Source organism: Gopherus evgoodei, unplaced genomic scaffold, assembly GCF_007399415.2.
Source record: "Gopherus evgoodei ecotype Sinaloan lineage unplaced genomic scaffold, rGopEvg1_v1.p scaffold_35_arrow_ctg1, whole genome shotgun sequence".
NCBI lineage: Eukaryota > Metazoa > Chordata > Testudines > Testudinidae > Gopherus > Gopherus evgoodei.
The window spans coordinates 768,841-787,381 of NW_022060027.1; the positions used below are offsets into that span (position 1 = coordinate 768,841).

Here is an 18,541-nt window from a genome sequence, read left to right on the forward strand (position 1 = left end):
AGCCAGAGACTCCAGTTCATTCTCTTAAGTTTTGTCTCATGGAGATTCAGTCCTACCTGGAATATCATGCGAGCTGGAGGCTTCTGCCTCAGGCTGCTCTCCCAGCCTGGCAGCACCACATGGTCACACCTACCCCAGCCTACCCTTTGCTCCCAAGGCTCATGAAGCCTGGACAGTAGTAAGGAGTAGTTCAACTATAGGCTGAGCAAGTGCAGAATGGTGGTAGAAGGTGCCTTTGGATGTTTAAAAGCTCGCTGGCACTGTTTGCTGACTAGGTCAGACCTCAGTGCAACCAACATTCCCATTGTTATTGCTGCTTGCTGTGTGCTCCGCTCCATAATAGCTGTAAGAGTAGGGTGGAGACTTTTATGGCGGTATGGGAGGTAGAGGCAAATTGCCTGGCATCTGATTTTGAGCAGCCAGACACCAGGGTGATTAGAAGAGCACAGCAAGGCGAGCTGCACATCAGAAATGCTTTAAAAACCAATTTCATGACTGGCCAGGCTTTGGTGTGACAGATGTGTTTCTCCTTGATGCAAACCCATCCCCTTTGTTGATTTTAATTCCCTGTAAGCCAACCACTCTTCTCCCTTTGAAATAAAGTAACTATTGTTTTGAAACCATACATTCTTTTTTTATTAATTAAAAAAAAAAAGATAACAGATAAGATAGGCCTGGTGGGGTGGGGGAGGAGGGAAGGACCAGGCCACATTGCTTATTGTAGCCACATTAAAAATTAAAATTGTTTGAATGACAGCCGCCTGTTGCTTGGGCCATCCTCTCGAGTGGAGTGGCTGGGTGCCCGGAGCCTCCCATGCTGCGTTCTTGGGCGTCTAGGTGAGGCAGCTACGGAACATGGGGAGGAGAGGAGGCGATTATACAGTGGGATGCAGCGGGGGTCTGTGCTCTTGCTGGCTTTCCTGCAGCTCCAACAGCCACTTCATCATATCCATTTGCTTCCCCAACATGACACTTCATCATGTCTGTTTGCTCCCCCATTAGCCTCAGCATTGTGTCCTGCCTCCACTCTTCGCACTAAATTCCTTCCTCGCCTCTGCCACTGAATGCCTCTAGGCATTAACCTTGTGCCCTATCTGTGTGGGAGGACTGCATGAGCTCGGAAAATATGTCATTGCTAGTGCATTTTTTTCGCCTTCTAATCTGCGATAACCTCAGGGACGGAGATGATAGGAAAAGAGTAGAAACATTCTACACACTACGATTCTGGGGGGATTGCACAGTCACCTGTGCTGCTGAGTGCTCCTGAGTTCGTCACGCTGACCAAACAGGAAATGAAATTCAAAAGTTTCCGGGGCTTTTCCTGAGTACCTGGCTAGTGCATCGGAGTTCAAAATGCTGTCCAGAGTGGTCACAATGGAGCACTCTGGGATAGCTCCCAGAGGCCAACACCATTGATTTGTGACCACACTACCCCAAATTTGACCCAGCAAGGTCGATTTTAGCGCTACTCCCCTCGTCAGAGTGGAGTACAGAAGTCAATTTTAAGAGCCCTTTAGGTCCATGGAACAGGGTTGGTTGTGTGGATACATTCATTTTTAAATCAACCTAACGCGGCTAAATTCAACCTACCCTGTAGTGTAGACCAGGCCTTGGTAACTAGTTCATTTTAGCTAGGTTGGGAGGGAGAGAGAGGTTTTATCACATGGCAAATTATGAGAGATTCTTGCCTAGGTGATTAACAATAATCTCTGTAGCTATTTGAGTTTCGATTCTTGGGGAAACGAACTCCCAACCTTGGCTGATCTATGGATCCCTTTCTCAGTGTCCATCGGGGCTGAGCCCCAGGAAAAGGAGTGCTGGGATAGAGTGTGGCCAGGACGTAAACAGCCCTGCACTGCTCTGCATCCACAGGAAAAGGTCACTGTTCAGACCCGCTGGGCACAGAGCTGAGTGGGGACAGATGCTGGAGACTGGTGCTGGGGACAAGGAGCTGGGCTGCTCCCCGTCCGGCCATGTGCCTGGCTCCAGACCACTGGGAACTGGCACTGGGGGCTCACACCCAGCCAGAGCACCTCGGATTCTACCTGGGTGGATCATTAACCCCTGCAGCAGTTACCCCCTGGGAGAGGAGCAGGGAGGACAACGAGACTGAGCCCTGAGGCACAAAGAGCTGCAAGAAGAAAGATGTGGAGGCACCTGACCCCACTTCAAACACCAGAGTAGCAGAGACATCAGTGAATGGCTGGATATGGGGAAGCCAGCAATTCCGCTGATAGGGAGAAAATAATGGGGGGGCTGGGGAATGTCCCTATCTGGCACTTCGCTCCCCACATGTAGAGCTCGAGAACAGGAAATTCTCAGGGAGACGAGGGATTCACAATAAACATTTTATTAGGAATTTATCTGGGAAAATCAAAATCCAATTAGGTAAAAACTTTAGCAAGACATAACCATTCCTCCAAAACTTGCGTTTCCAGAAGCAGGAACATAGAACTGGAAGGGGCTTCTGTGTCATTCAATCCAGCCTCTGCTATTGTGGAAAACAAAAAAAAAAACAGGACACCATCTCTCCCCTGCCCCATCCAGAAACAAAGAGAAAAGCCCTCCCAGGGCAGTTAGCTCAGGAATAAGCCCAGTATGTGACAATGTGAGATAATCCCCTCCCTAGAAACAGATGAAACCCTTCCCTTCAACTCAGCAAATCCCGTCCAGTGATGAGACAGCTGGGGTGGTATGGGAGAGGATCAGATAATAATGAAACACAGTAACAATGACACTTCCCCTCCCTGGCACCTCTGTCCTCCTGAGCCTCTGAACACACAGTAATTAGTGACAGCTCCCTGAGATGATGTGTGACTTATCCCCATTGCACAGATGGAAGAGACACACGCAGAGAAAGGAGGGGAAGTGATTGGGATGAGGTGACACTAGCAGAGCTGGTTATTGAGCCCAGCAGTCACCCTCACCCTGATCTAACCACTAGTTCACACTCCTCGCTTGGAGCTAGGAACTAAACCCAGGACTCCTGAGGCCCAATTCCCCCTGCTCTCACTACTACACCATACTACCCTCTCAGGAACAGGGAATCTCCCCCATGAATTCCCCTGTCTCCAGTCCCTGCATTGACAGAGTCCGTCCTCTCACTTCGGATCAGCAGCTCTTGTTGCTTTATACTATGGACCTGTTGTCAGAGGTGTGTTGTCAGATGCTACCGGTGTGGTGCTCTGCTCTGCTCTCTCCTTGTTAGTATTACTCGGCTGCGTGCGTATGTTCCCTCTGTGTGCTGTCCCAGCTCTGCGCAGATAGCTGACACAGCAGACCCAAAGAGAACCCCCAATGACCACAGAGTCTAGTAAGGTACGAAGGCACATCGGCCAGGTTTATTGCCGTATTGGACACAACGATCGTTCCCCTAGATTGTTACTCTAGTAAAAGGCATACTACTAATATGTGCCCACGGTCAATGGACTTGGCTCAGTCAGTGGCGGGACTTTCCACTGCTCCCTCAGCCAGACAAAGACATTGCCCCAGGGATACATTTTTATACACAGGTACAAACAAGTTACATATCACTCCTGACGTATTGAGGTGCAGCCCCTCTACGTAGCAAGGTACTACGTCTCACCTTGTACATGTTGGTTCGATCAAAACAACTCTATCCATCATTTTACCCTTTTTCTCCCTGTCATTGGGATGGGTCAGTCTGTTCCTTGTTATCTGTGTGGAATGTGCAAGTATCTGAATTCTGATCTCTAATGTTCAGTACCTTTTAGGTACGAATCTTCTTGCAGCATCAGCCCTTTCTTTGCCAGCTTCTGTGAGCAGGGCCTGCCTCTGGCTCACAGCTTCACTCTGCTTTATGTTAGCAAAGTCTTGGCCATTATTTTAGTTCAGGCCTCAGGCCTCATACTGGGCCTTTATCAGGGCCTTCACTTACTACAGGACCCACAGGACCCCGCACTCTTTCCTTGAAAAACTTAAAGCTCTCCTTTGCTGTGAGGCCTCCAAAAAGCCTGACAGTGGTTAGGGTGCTGGTATGCTGAGCATGCTACCCATCATGCTACCAATACAGTCTGCTTCCTTGGACCCCCACCTCCCATCTGTCCGTGTCCATCTGTTGTCCCGTCTCTCCACTTAGATTGTAAACTCTCTGCAGCAGGAACTGGCTTTTCATTCCGTGTTTACACAGCACCTGGTGCAGAGGGGTCCTGGGCCATGACTAGGGCACTGTGATAACACAAATAATAATAACAGCATCCCCTGCCCTCACACCCACGCTGAGAGGCCTTGGGAGCTGCAGAGACAACATGGACACAAAGTGCGATGGGGTATCTTCACCTCTTCTCTGACCTGGTAAGTGTGTGTAGCCCCTGCAGAAATGCTCCTCACTAATTTCAACGCCTGCTTCCTGCAGACCTTGAAATAACCCATCTCCCCAGTACCCAGTGCTCCCTCCTCCGGCCACACTGAAACCCAAAACATCCACCCATCTGACCCCCTTCTGCCTAGACCATCCTGAAATGAAGCATGTTTATACATTGCGTCAGCAGGGCACAGAAATATTACATTCAGGGAGAACTCCTGCCACCTTCTCTGTGGCGTGTCTAGTGGGACATTAAAGAGATCTTCCACTGGCAGCCTTCCCCACAGAATGGACATTTATAGAGTCTCTCTTGTGTGGATTCTCTGATGAGAAATAAGGGTGGAGCTCAGTGGGAAACTTATCCCGCACTCAGGGGGTTTTCCTGGTGTGGACTCTCTAGGTGTTTAATCAGGCTTGAGCTCTGGCTGAAGCTTTCTCGACACTCAGGACATTTATAAGGTCTCTCTCCCGTGTGAATCCTCTGGTGCTTAGTGAGGTCTGAGCCCTCACTGAAGCTCTTCCCACAGTCCAGGCATTCATAGGGTCTCTCTCCTGTGTGGATTCTCTGGAGGGAAACAAGGTGGGAGCTCTGAGTGAACCCTTTCCCGCATTCGGGGCATTTATAGGGTCTCTCTCCTGTGTGGATCCTCTGGTGGGCGATAAGGTTGGAGCTCAAGCTGAAGCTTTTCTCACAGTCGGGGCATGCCCAGGGCCTCTGCCCAGTGTGGGTTCTCTGGTGCACAATAAGATTGGAGCTGGCAGTGAAGCTTTTCCAACACTAGGGGCATTTGTAGGGTCTCTCTCCCGTGTGCAGTCTCCGGTGTGAAATAAGGGAGGAGAAAATAGCAAACTGTTTCCTGCAGTTGAGGGCAACAATAGGGTCTCTCTCCTGTGTGGGTTCTCTGGTGCTTTGTCAGGTCGGCACCCTGAATGAACCCCTTCCCACAGTCCAGGCAGTCATAGGGACTCTCTCCTGTGTGGATCCTGTGATGCACAATAAGGTCTGAGTTGCGAGTGAAGCTCCTCCCGCACTCAGGACATTCATACAGTTTCTCTTTAGTGAGGGTTCTAAGCTGGAGCATGGTTTCACTGTGGTCCTTCAAACTTCTCTGGGTCGAGATACCCCATCTCTTCACTGGGGGGTTTCCTGCTGCCTCTCCGGCCTGCACTGACCCTTGTAGGCTGCTCCCTGCTCACCCCTCCAGGAAATGTTTCCTTTGGATGGTGTCAGTGCTGGCCTGTGTGGTTCCACTTGCTCAGGGATTTCCTGCTCAGGATTCATTTCCTCGTTTTCACTCACCATCCCATCACCTGCCAGGATAGAGGGAGTATCCAGACATGAATTGTCCCCTGTGCCGGGGAGAGGCAACCTCAGAAAGGGGACTGAGAAAGGCGAGGGGAGACAAAATAATTACTGGGAAGATTGAAAACTCAGGAGCCCAAACCCCCACTAGCCCTTCCCCAGAGAATAGGAGACCAATTCTGCTGCCACACCCCGTCCTGAACATTCAGGAGAAGGAAGCAATTGCCAAGAGGCAAGAGCCATGAGTGACATCTCCCATGAGGATCTGACTCCGGCTGGGCACAGTCAGTGACCTGGGTGAGATGCAGCAGAGCTGGGAGACTTCATGGGGCCTCAGCAGCAATCCCAGCTGTTTATGTCGATGGTGGATGGTTTACATGCCCACGTAGCCAATTCCTCACCTGTATGAATGTTTCTCAGGATCCTTCTTTCCTCAGAGCCTTGGGAGATCCAGGACCCAACTGCTCTTCTCCTTGTTCCAGCCGGGAGATCATGTCAGGACTGAAAACTGGAAGACCTGCTCAGAGGAAGTAAAATAGGTGAGCCCAAGGGTTTATTATTATCATTATTCATGTTTGTTACTTTTGTGCCAAAGTGCCAGACAAGAGTGGGGCTTCAAACACAGTGCAGTAGTTGACCCTTGCCCCAAAGAGCTAACAATTTAGTCATCCTGAGACAGAGTTGATGGGGGGTGGGTGCCTTCGTATTAGCCAAATGGAGGAGGAAATGTTCCTGAAGCCCCTCTGGGGAGGTCAGGTGGTTCCTGGGAGGTGTGCGGTGCCCCCTGAAGGAGATTCAGGGGTTTTCATGCCCTGGGGAATTTTATGACTCGGGCCCAGCATAGTTGCGCAACTTTTTCCCCTTTTCTAGCCCTGCTGAGACCAGAGCCCTCTCTGAGATCAGGGACAGTCCTGGCAAGGGAGGGACATGCAAAATCTCTCCGTGTGTCAGTACACATCCACATGTAAAGATGCAGCGAGGTACCTCCATCCTCTCCCTTGGAAGCTCTGGGGATGGAGATGAAGCCAGTAGCCTCTCCACTATGTCTCCAAATCTCCTCTCCCATGGGTGGGGGTGTGAAGGGGACAGTCACTCACATGGGGGCTTAAGGGACTATGGAACTGATGATCCCCCTGAAATCTAAGGACCCAGAAAGAACCCGGAGCAGAAGCTGCCCTGGGTATGAGAGAGGGGACAGGAATCCTTAACCAGCAAGGTCACGGCCTCACAATTCTCCTGCACGACATCCCTGTCGAGGGTCTCTGGCCAGGGTCCAGCACAGCCCACTGCCCCTCAGTGAAATGCACAACTGGCCCCTGGAACAGAGACATTCCCCCACTCAGCAACTGCTGCCACTGCCACAATCACAGCAGCACCTTCAGGGGAAGGGCTGGGGGTCGACTGGCCCAATGAGAGCAAACAACTTTCCTGGGGTGATTCCCAAAAGCTCTAACTTAAAACAATCTGCATCCGCAGGGAAACCAGGACACCCTGAGCTGCCAGCTCTGGCAATTTTCTCAGAAGGCTCCCAATATTTAGCTTAGTGTTTCCCACTATCTTGCAATTCCCGGCACAGGGGTTGCCTGTTTTCCCTTTTCCAACTCGTGTGTCATTTCCTGTTATTCTCATTGGGGGGGGGGGATGGAGTCAAACTGCCCTTATCCAAACAGCCACCGTCTCCCTGCAGCTCTGGTGTGTGGAGGAGCAGCTGCCCCATTACTAATAAAGATGGCCACCCACTCCCATTGTTTTCAGTGAGCACTGAAGCCATGTTTTCCCTGGGGAATAATGGCTGCGGGTTTTGACTGGATGGCAAACTCTGAGAAACAACAGAAATGGGGGGGCAGAAGCAAGACTGAAGGAGGAAGGAGGACATGGGAGGCAGGAGTGACAGTTGAGGAGGTGGCAGGGAGGCTGAGGGGTGCAATGGAATATGGGGCAGGAATGAAGTTGAGGGGCAGAGGAATGGGGGAGAAGGGGAGGCGGAGGGGACAAGGAGGTGGGGGCAGGATGGAGGCTGTGGAGGATCAGAGGCCTGTGGGGACCAGAAGGGAGGGCAGAGGGAAGTGGGGGGCAGAAGGCTGTGGGGGACAGGTGAATAGGGAGTGCAGGGCCACTATAGAGTGGCAGATACGGGATGTAGGAGACTGTAAAGAGAAAGGCCTAAAGGGACAGGTGGCCAGAGGAGACTGCAGGGAGTGTGGGGCAGGCAATCTGATCTCCTTCTTTGAGAAGGTGACGGATTACTTAGATAAAGGAAATGCGGTAGATATAATTTACCTAGATTTCAGTAAGGCGTTCGACACGGTTCCGCACGGGGAACTGTTAGTCAAATTGGAAAAGATGGGAATGAATATGAAAGTTGTAAGGTGGATAAGGAACTGGTTAAAGGGGAGACTCCAGAGGGTCGTATTGAAAGGTGAATTGTCAGGCTGGAAGGAGGTCACTAGTGGAGTCCCTCAAGGATCAGTTTTGGGACCGATCTTATTTAACCTTTTTATTACTGACCTTGGCACAAAGAGCGGGAATGTGCTAATAAAGTTTGCGGATGACACGAAGCTGGGGGGTATTGCTAACACGGAGAAGGACAGGGATACTATTCAGGAAGATCTGAACCACCTTGTAAACTGGAGTAATAGAAATAGGATGAAATACAATAGTGAAAAGTGCAAGGTTATGCATTTAGGAATCAATAATAAGAATTTTGGATATACGTTGGGGGCGCATCAGTTGGAAGCGACAGAGGAGGAGAAGGACCTTGGGGAACTGGTTGATAGCAGGATGACTATGAGTCGCCAATGTGATACGGCTGTTAAAAAAGCAAATGCGATTTTGGGATGCATCAGGCGGGGTATATCCTGCAAGGATAAGGAGGTGTTAGTACCGTTATACAAGGCGTTTGTGAGACCACATCTGGAATACTGTGTGCAGTTCTGGTGTCCCATGTTCAAGAAGGATGAATTCAAACTGGAACAGGTTCAGAGACGGGCTACAAGGATGATCTGAGAATGGAAAAACTGCCTTATGAAAGGAGACTCAAAGAGCTTGGCTTGTTTAGCCTGGCCAAAAGAAGGCTGCAGGGGGATATGCTTGCTCTATATAAATATATCAGGGGGGTTAACGTTAGGGAGGGAGAGGAATTATTTAAGTTTAGTACTAATGTAGGCACGAGGACGAATGGGTATAAACTGGATATTAGGAAGTTTAGACTTGAAATTAGATGAAGGTTTCTAACCATTAGGGGAGTGAAGTTCTGGAACAGCCTTCCGAGGGAAGTAGTGGGGGCAAAAGACTTTCCTGGCTTTAAGACAAAGCTTGATAAGTATATGGAGGGGATGTTATGATAGGATTGTTAATTTGGGCAATTGATCTTGGATTACCACCAGATAGGTCTGCTCAATGGTCTGCGGGGAGATGTTGGATGGAATGGGAACTGAGTTACTGCAGAGAATTCCTTCTTGGGTGCTGGCTGGTGACTCTTGCCCACATGCTCAGGGTTTAGCTGATCGCCATATTTGGGGTCGGGAAGGAATTTTCCTCCAGGGCGGATTGGCTGGGGCCCTGGAGGTTTTTCGCCTTCCCCTGCAGCGTGGGGCACGGGTCGCTTGATGGTGGTTTCTCTGCAGCTTGAGGTCTTCAAACCAATTTTGAGGATTTCAATAACTCGGTCCTGGGATAGGGGTTGTTATAAAATTGGATGGGTGGGGTTCTGTGGCCTGCCTTGTGCAGGAGGTCAGACTAGATGATCAGATTGGTCCCTTCTGACCTATGAGTCTATGAGTGGCTGTGGTAGAGAAGAGGCAGGATAGTGACAGGAGAGTGGGGATCAGTGGGCAGAGTCCCTCTGAGAGCAGGGGACTGAGAGGCTACATTTTTGCACATGCACTGCTGCAGCTGAGTTTTGTCACTGTGATGTGGGTGGTGCACATGCACACTAGGTTCACATATGGACACACTGGGAGCAAGTGCATGCACACACACACAGATATACATACTCTGGGACTAAGCAGCTACCCCCCCCCCCCCGGCAGAAGGGAAACAAAATTGCCACAAATGCTGTAGGGTTTAAGGACTTGTGGTTTTCAAGCCCATCTCCTGACCCTCCGGAGAGATTTATGGCTTTGAGTGCTGCTGACTGGCACTAGGCCTCAGATACCAGCCCACTGAGGGATTTGTTTCCTCACATGGAGGAATTTCTATCCCCCTCCTGCTAGGTCTCACTCTGAGGTTCAGACCTCACACTGAAGAAGGGGAAATGCCTAAGAGTAGGGTAATATCTCTTTAAAAAATTATGAGCCCTCTAGTAGTGTGCACCCTGTTCTCCATTGCAGGGTATGCCTATCCAAGCTGGAAATTACACCTCCAGCTGCAATGCAAGCAGACACTAAGAGTACGTCTACACTACTCGCTCGGTAGCGATCGATCTATCGGGGCTAGATTTATCGCATCTAATGTAAAATCAATCCCTGATAGCTCTGCCATCAACTCCGGAACTCCACTGCGACGAGAGGTGGAAGCGGAGTTGACGGGGAAGCAGCAGCGGTCGACTCGCTGCCATCCTCACGACCAGGTAAATCGACCTAAGATACGTCGACTTCAGCTATGCTATTCGCGTAGCTGAAGTTGTGTATCTTAGGTCGACCTTCCTCCAGTGTAGACCTAGCCCAAGATTACAGAAACCAGTCCAGGCAGCAGTGCCTTTGTAGCTTGGCCTTGTGCATTTGGGTATCATTAGTTATTTGGAACCCAGCTGTGATTTCTCTATATTGTGTTTGTTGGGTAAAAAGCAAAAGACCCAACAGATTTTTCCTTTCCCCTTCTCTTCTCCTGTATTACTGTCCCTCTCACACATCCTGACGAACCCCCCGCCCCATAGCTCCCCAACAGCCATCTCCCTTCCCCAGCCACTGGGAGGACAGGATGGTCTGGAGCAGAGGTTCCCAAACTATGGTATGTGACTCCCAGGCACAGTGGGAGCTTGACGGTCTATCCACACATGTTTGAGAGGGGATGTGAACCACTCAAGTCTGGGAGCCACTGAGCTGCAGTGAATCATAAATATTATTCTGCAGCCTGTCAGGGAGGCAGAAGGGTTGGGGGGGCTTTAGGACATTTTATTCGCCAATTCACCACAGACTCTTTCCTTGCATACAGATGTTCTAGACACCGTGATGCCGAAAACACTCAGGGTATGGCTACACCTGCAGATGTAGAGCGCTTTGAGTTAAACCAGCCTTCGTAGAGCATGGTAGGAAAGGTGCTGCAGTCTGTCCACACTGACAACTTCAAGCGCACTGGCGTGGCCACATTTGTGGCACTTGCAGCAGCATTGGGAGTGGTGCACTATGGACAGCTGTCCCAGCATGCAAGTGGCTGCAACATGCTTTTGTGCGGGGGCGGGGTGGAATGTGACAGGGAGTGTGTTGTGTGTATGTGGAGGGAGAGAGAGTGGGTTTTGGGGGGCTGAGACCATGTCAGAACGCTGTTTTGTAAGTTCAGACGGCAGCAGCCCCCCTCCCCCTCCTGCCTCTCTCTCTCACACACAGCATTCCACAGTAATGGTTGCTTTGTCTCAGAGCAGAAAGCAGCGAGCTGTCAAAAACGGAGCTTTTAATGGGCATTTCCGCATTCCTGTGGCCGATTCCAAACAATGACACGAGTGGCCACTTGACATAAGTTGATTATTCCTCTCACCGAGGTGGAGTACCAGCAGCGCTGTAGCTGCGGCATCAGAGCGCTCTACGTGCCTTGCCAGTGTGAATGGGGAGTGAGCCAGGGCGTCTGGAGTTCCTTTATTGCGCTGTAACTTGCAAGTGTAGCCAAGCCATCGGTCACTTCATTCCAGACCAGACCCAGCTCCTGCCACCCGGACTAAACCCACCGAGACAGGTTTACTCCTCCCACCAACAGAGTCTCTGAACCTAATGCTGGAAAAGAGCAAAACCAAAGGAGATGCTTTGGGAAAATCCCCCTGACTTTCTCCCCAAGGGAAGCACATTTACCCCAGGAGCACAGCAATGAGGCAGAGGAAGAAGCTGGCTTTTCCTCTCTCTGCTCCTCATGTCGTTCCCAGGAAAGTCAATCTGCTCAGGAGTTGCTGATTTTTGACCTAACAGACCTTTTCCACCAAGCATCTGGAGTTAAGCTATTTTACAAATGTAAGCAGAGTCAGGATGAGCTCTACCCTGACATCTGGTGGTGAATTATGGTGAGTGTGGAAAAGAGTTTCAGGGACTGATCGTGTTTGCATAGGCACGCCCACTCCACCTAGCACAGCCCACGGCAGCCTAAAATGGTTATTTTGATAGCTGTGGGATCCCCAATTTCTTTGTTATTGGGGCGGGAGGAATAAAGTGTTGTCACTCTGATTATGTGAATGAGGACCTATGAAACTGTCTTATGACAGAGAATCTCACCATCAATTAAACAGTACTTGCTAGACAAGGGACATGGATGCCAAACCCTAGCAAACTGAAAGAAAGTGTGTGTACTTGATGGTATTGTTCCTCTTGAGGACCCAGTGTACCAAATATATTGTCTTTCCACTGTTGAATAGCAGAGCTAATTTTGATTCTATTAGCAAGCTAGCTAGAGACTACTAAGCAGAATTTACTTGAGCCAATGGTGTATCAGCATTGAGACTCCCCTATTACAAGCTGAAATCACTAGAAGAGCTAAGCTTACTGAGTTGAGATCACTGAGTGCTGTGCTAATTAGTGGGGGAGCCTGAAGATATACTGCTAAGCAGCTGGCAGAGCAGTTTGTAGGACAGTTGGAGCAGTGAGTCAGGACAGCAGAGTGGAGCTGAGCAGTTTGTGAGGACAGCTGGCGTGGTTCTTGGGATGGCTGGTGGAGTGGAGCAGCTTGTGGGATGGTTGGAGCAGCCCACGGAACAGTGAGCGGAGCAGTTTGCAGGGACGACTGGAGGAGCAGAGCGGAGCGGAACGGCTGGAGAAGTGGAGCAGAGCAGCTGGTGGAGCACAGCCATTCATGGTGAAGGCTGCAGCAGACCTCCACGGACAGGTGGGCCAATTGCCTCGCTCACGTAAGGTGCCCCTTAACACCCTGTGTGCCCCCCCCCCAGTTCCACCCAGGCTGTGGGGGGGGGGGGGTAAAACTCTGCAGATAAACTTTTGAACACTGGGGTGGCACTGACCAGGGACAGAGACTTTTGGGTTGTTGGACTCTGGGATGATTTGGACTTAAGAACCTGAGGGGAAAAGGACATTGCCAAATGTACTTGGAGGTGGGTCTTTTGCTCATGGTTTGTGTTATAATCCTGTTTGTGGTGTTTCCCCAAAGTAATGCCGCATTGTTTCCCTCCTTAATTAAAAGGATTTTGCTACACTCGTACTCCATGCTTGCGAGTGGAGAAGTATTGCCTCCTAGAGGAGCCCGGGGGGAGTGGTATGTAATTGTCCCAGGTCACTGGGTGGGGGCTCGAGCCAATTTTGTATTGTGTTATTGAAACAGAACCCCTGGATACTGAACCCGGCCCTTGTTGCTGCCAACCTAGAGGGGCAGAAGGGTGACACAAAAACAAACCAATTTTGAAAATATGCTTAAACTGACTGAACAAAAAGCACATTCCTCTCTCAATCAGACACTTATATTGTAAGGTCACTGGCATAAAAAAAACCTCCTGATTTCATGTGCTAGATTCCTTGGATGTAACAAGTTACTAGTTCTCCAGTTCCCCACAGATTCTTTTGGGAAAATTAGGGCTAAAGCCATATTTTGTCATTTTAAAAGGAATCAAATACCTCCCAGGCCTTGACTGAGCACAAAGGAGCAAAAATGGTCACAAAACCAATGATCTGATCTTTCTCAGGTCACCTTTAAAAATACTGGATACATCATCTCACATTTTCATCCATAAATCACATCTTTCTATCACTAGTTAATCACACTAATGAAGACAATGCTGATGGGATGCACAAAGTGCTCACACGGGGGTGTGAAATTTAATAGATTGAGGGCAGAAAGTGACCATTGTGATCATCTAATCTGAATTCCTGCATAAAAAAGACCAGAAAATATCCCTGCATGAAGCCCGTAACGTCTCATTGAGCTAGAGCAAATCTTTTGGGAAGATTCCATTCCTGATTTAAACCCTTCCACTGATGGACAATCCAATTTACCCCATTTTGGATTAAATATGATGGGTATTTTCTCCCCAGCAAAACATTTTTTATTTTAAGACTGCTTTGAAGTCTTGGGGATGTTCAGAGATTTATTATTTTAAAAGACAAACAGCTGAACGTTAAGAATCCCCCTTGGCATGTGGCTATAGCTCTTGGTAAGGAAAAGTCATTTACATTCAGACAGGCACAGGCACTGAGGGTCCAGATCCCTTCACAGGATCTCTGGGATCACTTACAGGAAGCCTCATAGTTTTTACAAGGATTCATAGATTCCAAGGCCAGAAGGGATCACTGTGATCATCTCATCTGATCCCCCTTATAACAAACCAGGCCAGAAAAATAATTCCTAAAGCAGATCATTTAGCAAAAACATCCAGTCTTGATATAAAAATTGTAAGGGATGGAGAATCCACCATGACCCTGGGTAAATTGTTCCAATGGTTAATTACTCAGACTGTCAAAAATGTACACCTTATATACTGTGCGAATTTGTCTAGCTTCAACTTCTGGTTGTTGGACCATGCTATATATTTTTCTGCTAGACTGAAGAGCCCATTATCAAATATTTATTCCCCATGTAGGTACTTAAACACTGTAATCAAGTCACCCCTTAACATTCCCTTTGTTAAGCTAAATAGACTGAGATCCTTGAGTCTGTCACTCTCAGGCAGGTTTTTGAATCCTTTAATTATTCTTGTGGCTCTTCTCTGACCCCTCTCCAATTTTTTACCATCCTTCTTGAATTGTGAGCACCAAACTGGGCACAGATTCCAGCAGTGGTCACACCAGGACCAAATACAGAGGTAAAATAATCTCTCTACTAATACTCAAGATTCTCCTGTTTATACAGCCCAGAATTGTATTAGCCTTTTTGGTCACAGTGTTGCACTAGGACCTCATATTCAGCTGATTATCCCCCTCAACCCCCAAATCTTTGTCAGCATCACTAAATCCCAGGCTAGAGTCCCCCAACCTGTAAGTGTGGCCTGCATTCTTTGAAGGGGGGGTTGTGTGGAATTGATCATAGCCCAAGTCCTTTTAGCTCTGATGCGTCCGATGGAGCAAACAGGTCCCTATCAGCACTTAGCTATGGGGGAGATTTATCCACTGGGAGGACCCCATGGCTAATTTCGGGGGGTGGGGGTTCAGTAATGATGGAAGAGTTTAATACGGAGAATTAACACACAGCCCCCATTCTTCTATCTCCTCTGTGCTGCCTCTCCTCTCCCTGTAACTTCCCTCACTGGGCAGAGCTGGTTAAATCTACCACCTTGCACAGTCTCTCTCACTCTGACTTATTCCCGCCCCCCTTCCCTTCCTGACTCTATCTCCAGACATGCAAAGGGAAACCCTCCTAGGGCCTGTTCAGGACCCCCTCTGCCCTGGTACCGCATCCCAGCTCCCTCCTGCAGGGACCTCAGCAAGGGAGCAGATTCCCAAGAGATCGGACGCTCCTGGGGCTGTTTGTGCAGAGTAACTTTCCTGCTCATCCCCAGCCCTTCCCTCCAGTTCTCTCTGTTACCTGGACCCTCTGGCTCAGGTGTTAATGTCGGGGCTGCCCTAGGAGGCTGGTTCCCACTGGAGAGGGTTACATCCCAGCTGGGCACAGAGGGGACTTTAATGAAGATCTGTCCCCGGCACAGACCCCAGGGCTCTGGGATCACATTCACAATGGAGCCAGCAGCAGCAGTGTCTAACCCAGGAAGCTCAACCCCCATATCCTGAGCAGAGAAATCAGAGACAAATGCTGCCAGGGGGCTAAATCTAAAGAAACCCTTCTGATGCTACAACACCGCCCCTCTCCTCCAGACACTGAAATGCAGCACGGGAGTCTTGGAGCTGGATCAAATAAAAAACAGAGGCTGGAGACCAACATTCAACCCATCAATCAAGGGTTGCACTGTGTTCCCAGACAGCCAGCCTCGGATCTAGCCTGGGCCCATTCCTGCTCAGTACTGACAAACTCAAGCATCCAGTAATCAGACTGGCTTCAAAACCCTGAGGTGTGTTTTGAAGGAACCACATTTGGGCTTCCTTTCCCATGGCTCCTGGTGCCTGAGCCTTTATGGTGCCCTCCACTCACCTTTTTAACCTTTTCCTCTTCAACTGCGAGGGCTGGAAAGTGACTTATCATTTGTTTCTGACTCATGTGGTCCCCGGAGCTGGGGTTTTAAGAAACCCACCAAATATCATGAGGCTTGTCTAAAAATCCTTAAAGTTGGCTGCACTCAGCCAAAGCGCATCAGAAACTGGTTCAGCCAGAGCTGGGTTTCCAAAGTGCAGGAAACACAGTGGGGGCTGGGCTCAGGCTCCCCAATCCCTTAGGATTCATGCCATTTTTCACCTGCCCATCAATGAACCTCACTTCCCCATCAGGGGGCTCAACCCAGCTTGCCCTATTGAGAACACTGGAGTTACTGTCTCAGGCACTTTTACAGCTCCCATAGTATCTGAGCCCCTCAAAATCTATCCCCAAAGCACCCCTGGAAGGAAAGGGAGGGTTATCATCATCCCCAGCTCAGAGGTGGGGAGCTGAGACCAGGAAAGATGAAGCGATTCGACCAAGGTCACACAGCTAGTCTGTGCCAGAGCCAGGTCCCACATTCCAGGCTCACATCCTAACCCTTGGGCTAGCCTTCCTTTCCACCCTGCTCTGTGATGGAAGCGATTCTCCCCTGGTCCTGAAGAACAGAGAGGAATCCGGGATGAACTCTCATGCTGCATCTCCGGGAAGCACAACCCAAAGCAAATGAGGGGGAACACAGCCATCTCTGTGCCCTTCTGATCCCAGACTGCCAGTGGGGCTGAAATGGGGCCTGGCATAACATAGGAAGGCCACAGGGCCACTCTATGTTACAGCAGCCTCCCTGGTGCAGCAGAGCAAGCCAGAACAGCTGTTGTGACGTGTGCTGCAGCCTCACCCAGCTTTGCTACAAGAGCCCCAAGGTTTGCATTTCCCCTGGGTTGCAGCACACACACATTCCCAGATTGCCTGAGAGAACATCTGAGCTCTCTCCTTGGAAGATCAGACACTAGGGTGATAGGCACCATTGTTAAGAGCCAGGATGGACATTGTCCACACAGAACATTTTCCCTTATTTAAATTGAAACAGCTTAAAAACCACTTTAGTTAAACTGTGCAAAACCATGTGGACACTTCTGTTGGTTTCAATTGGCTAGATCAGTTTGGCTGGGCCCTGTGGGATGACAGCGGTGACTTGAATGACGTGGAAGTAGAAAGCAGGCAGCTGGACTCTGGGATGGCGTTATCAGCACCGGGCGGGGCTCAGTTTGCAGAAGTATCTGACCCCATCTGGTTGGATGACATTAAGTGCACAGGGGCAGAAATTGCCATGATGTGCCTCTGCTTTGGGGTCAGTGTCCCACCTTCCATCTGATGGGCCCTAGGTTCTCTATGCTTGGTGCCTCCTCTAGGGCATTGCAGAGAGTGGGTGCAGGGAGCACAGGGCCATGATTTACCCCTAGGAGGGTAAATTCATAGAAGGGGAAGGGGTGGGATGGGGAATGGGGGGGATGGGTAACAGAATCACTGCCTCCGCCCCCACTCCTCATAGCAATTACCACTGCTAGCCCCCAACCACACAGACACAACACGTGCCACAGGAGTGCCAGCACCTGAATGGCTGAGGGATATGCTTGAGGAGGCAGCTCTCCGTGGTGTGGAGCTGAACTCCATGCTGCTTTGAGAACTTGACTATACCAATGACATGGTCTTGCTGGCTCACTTTGGCCAGCATCAGCTGCAGTGATTCACCAACCTGCTCGGGCAACAGCAGTGAGCATTGGGCAGGTTATTAATTGGGACAAAACTCACTCCATGGCCATTGCCCAAAGAGCCGCCAGACTACAGCAGTGCTGTATTAACCTGACCACATGGGACACTGAGCAGGAGGCAACTATCGATTACTTGGCAAGATTCAGGAGGGTCAGAAATTAATATCAGGACAACAATGACTCAGCTGGGGACACCCCAGGCTCTCAGTGACTCCCTGCCCATCTCAGTTAGTAAATGCCCTATGCTGTAGAAATGCGGAGGATAATTATCCCTCCCCAGCCTGTCCTGGGGCACTTCTCAATGCTGCCAACTCTCACAATTTTCTTGTGAGTCTTGGGTTGCTTGGCGTTTTTCTCTTAAAGCCCCAGGTCCAGGAGTCCTGTGATTACAGAGCACGTGGAGAATAGTAGCCAGATCGGTCCCTTTCAACAGGACAGGAGCTTATTGTAACATGGTTCCCTTCCCTGACTAGCTGCTAAGGGGCTACACATCTAGGTGCAGAGCAGTCCTTGGGGTGCAGAACAGGAAGTAGGGGTGCTGCTGCCCCTGCTTGAAGCAATTTCCATCATATACAAGATTTACAGTTTGGTCCAATGGCTCTCAGCACCCCCCACTAGACAAATTGTTCCAGCAGCACTGCCAGGGCTCCTGACTCCTACAAGCGTCCAGACGGCCAATGCCCATGGCGAGAAAACAGAACAATCACCCCTCCACTCCCCAGGAGCTGAGTCCCCTCCAGAAACAACCCAAACAGCTTCCCACAAGGTAGGCGGGGGGGTGGGGGGGATTCCCAGACACTCCGGAGCTTCCCTGCCCCCAACCAGCCCAGCCAGGCCCATCCCAACCCCAACTCCCTGCACCGACCCCCCGCAGCCTGGTTCCTCCCACCTCCGCGCCCTGCTCTCCGCACGCACCCCCAGCCCAGGGCTGCAGGACCCCTCCCCGGCGCCCCCTGCCCCCACCCCTGGCGGCAG

General features: G+C 50.1%; 1 long non-coding RNA gene across 1 annotated transcript; it reads right to left on the reverse strand.

Annotated features, from left to right (window-relative positions):
• Positions 1-3,839: 3,839 nt before the first annotated feature.
• LOC115641772 lies at positions 3,840-15,442 on the reverse strand. Its single transcript, XR_003998113.1, has 3 exons — positions 15,294-15,442; positions 6,029-6,144; positions 3,840-5,707 (listed from the first exon to the last, which is right to left on the reverse strand). It is a non-coding gene; the product is annotated as an uncharacterized LOC115641772 (long non-coding RNA).
• Between the last annotated feature and the right edge of the window lie 3,099 nt (positions 15,443-18,541).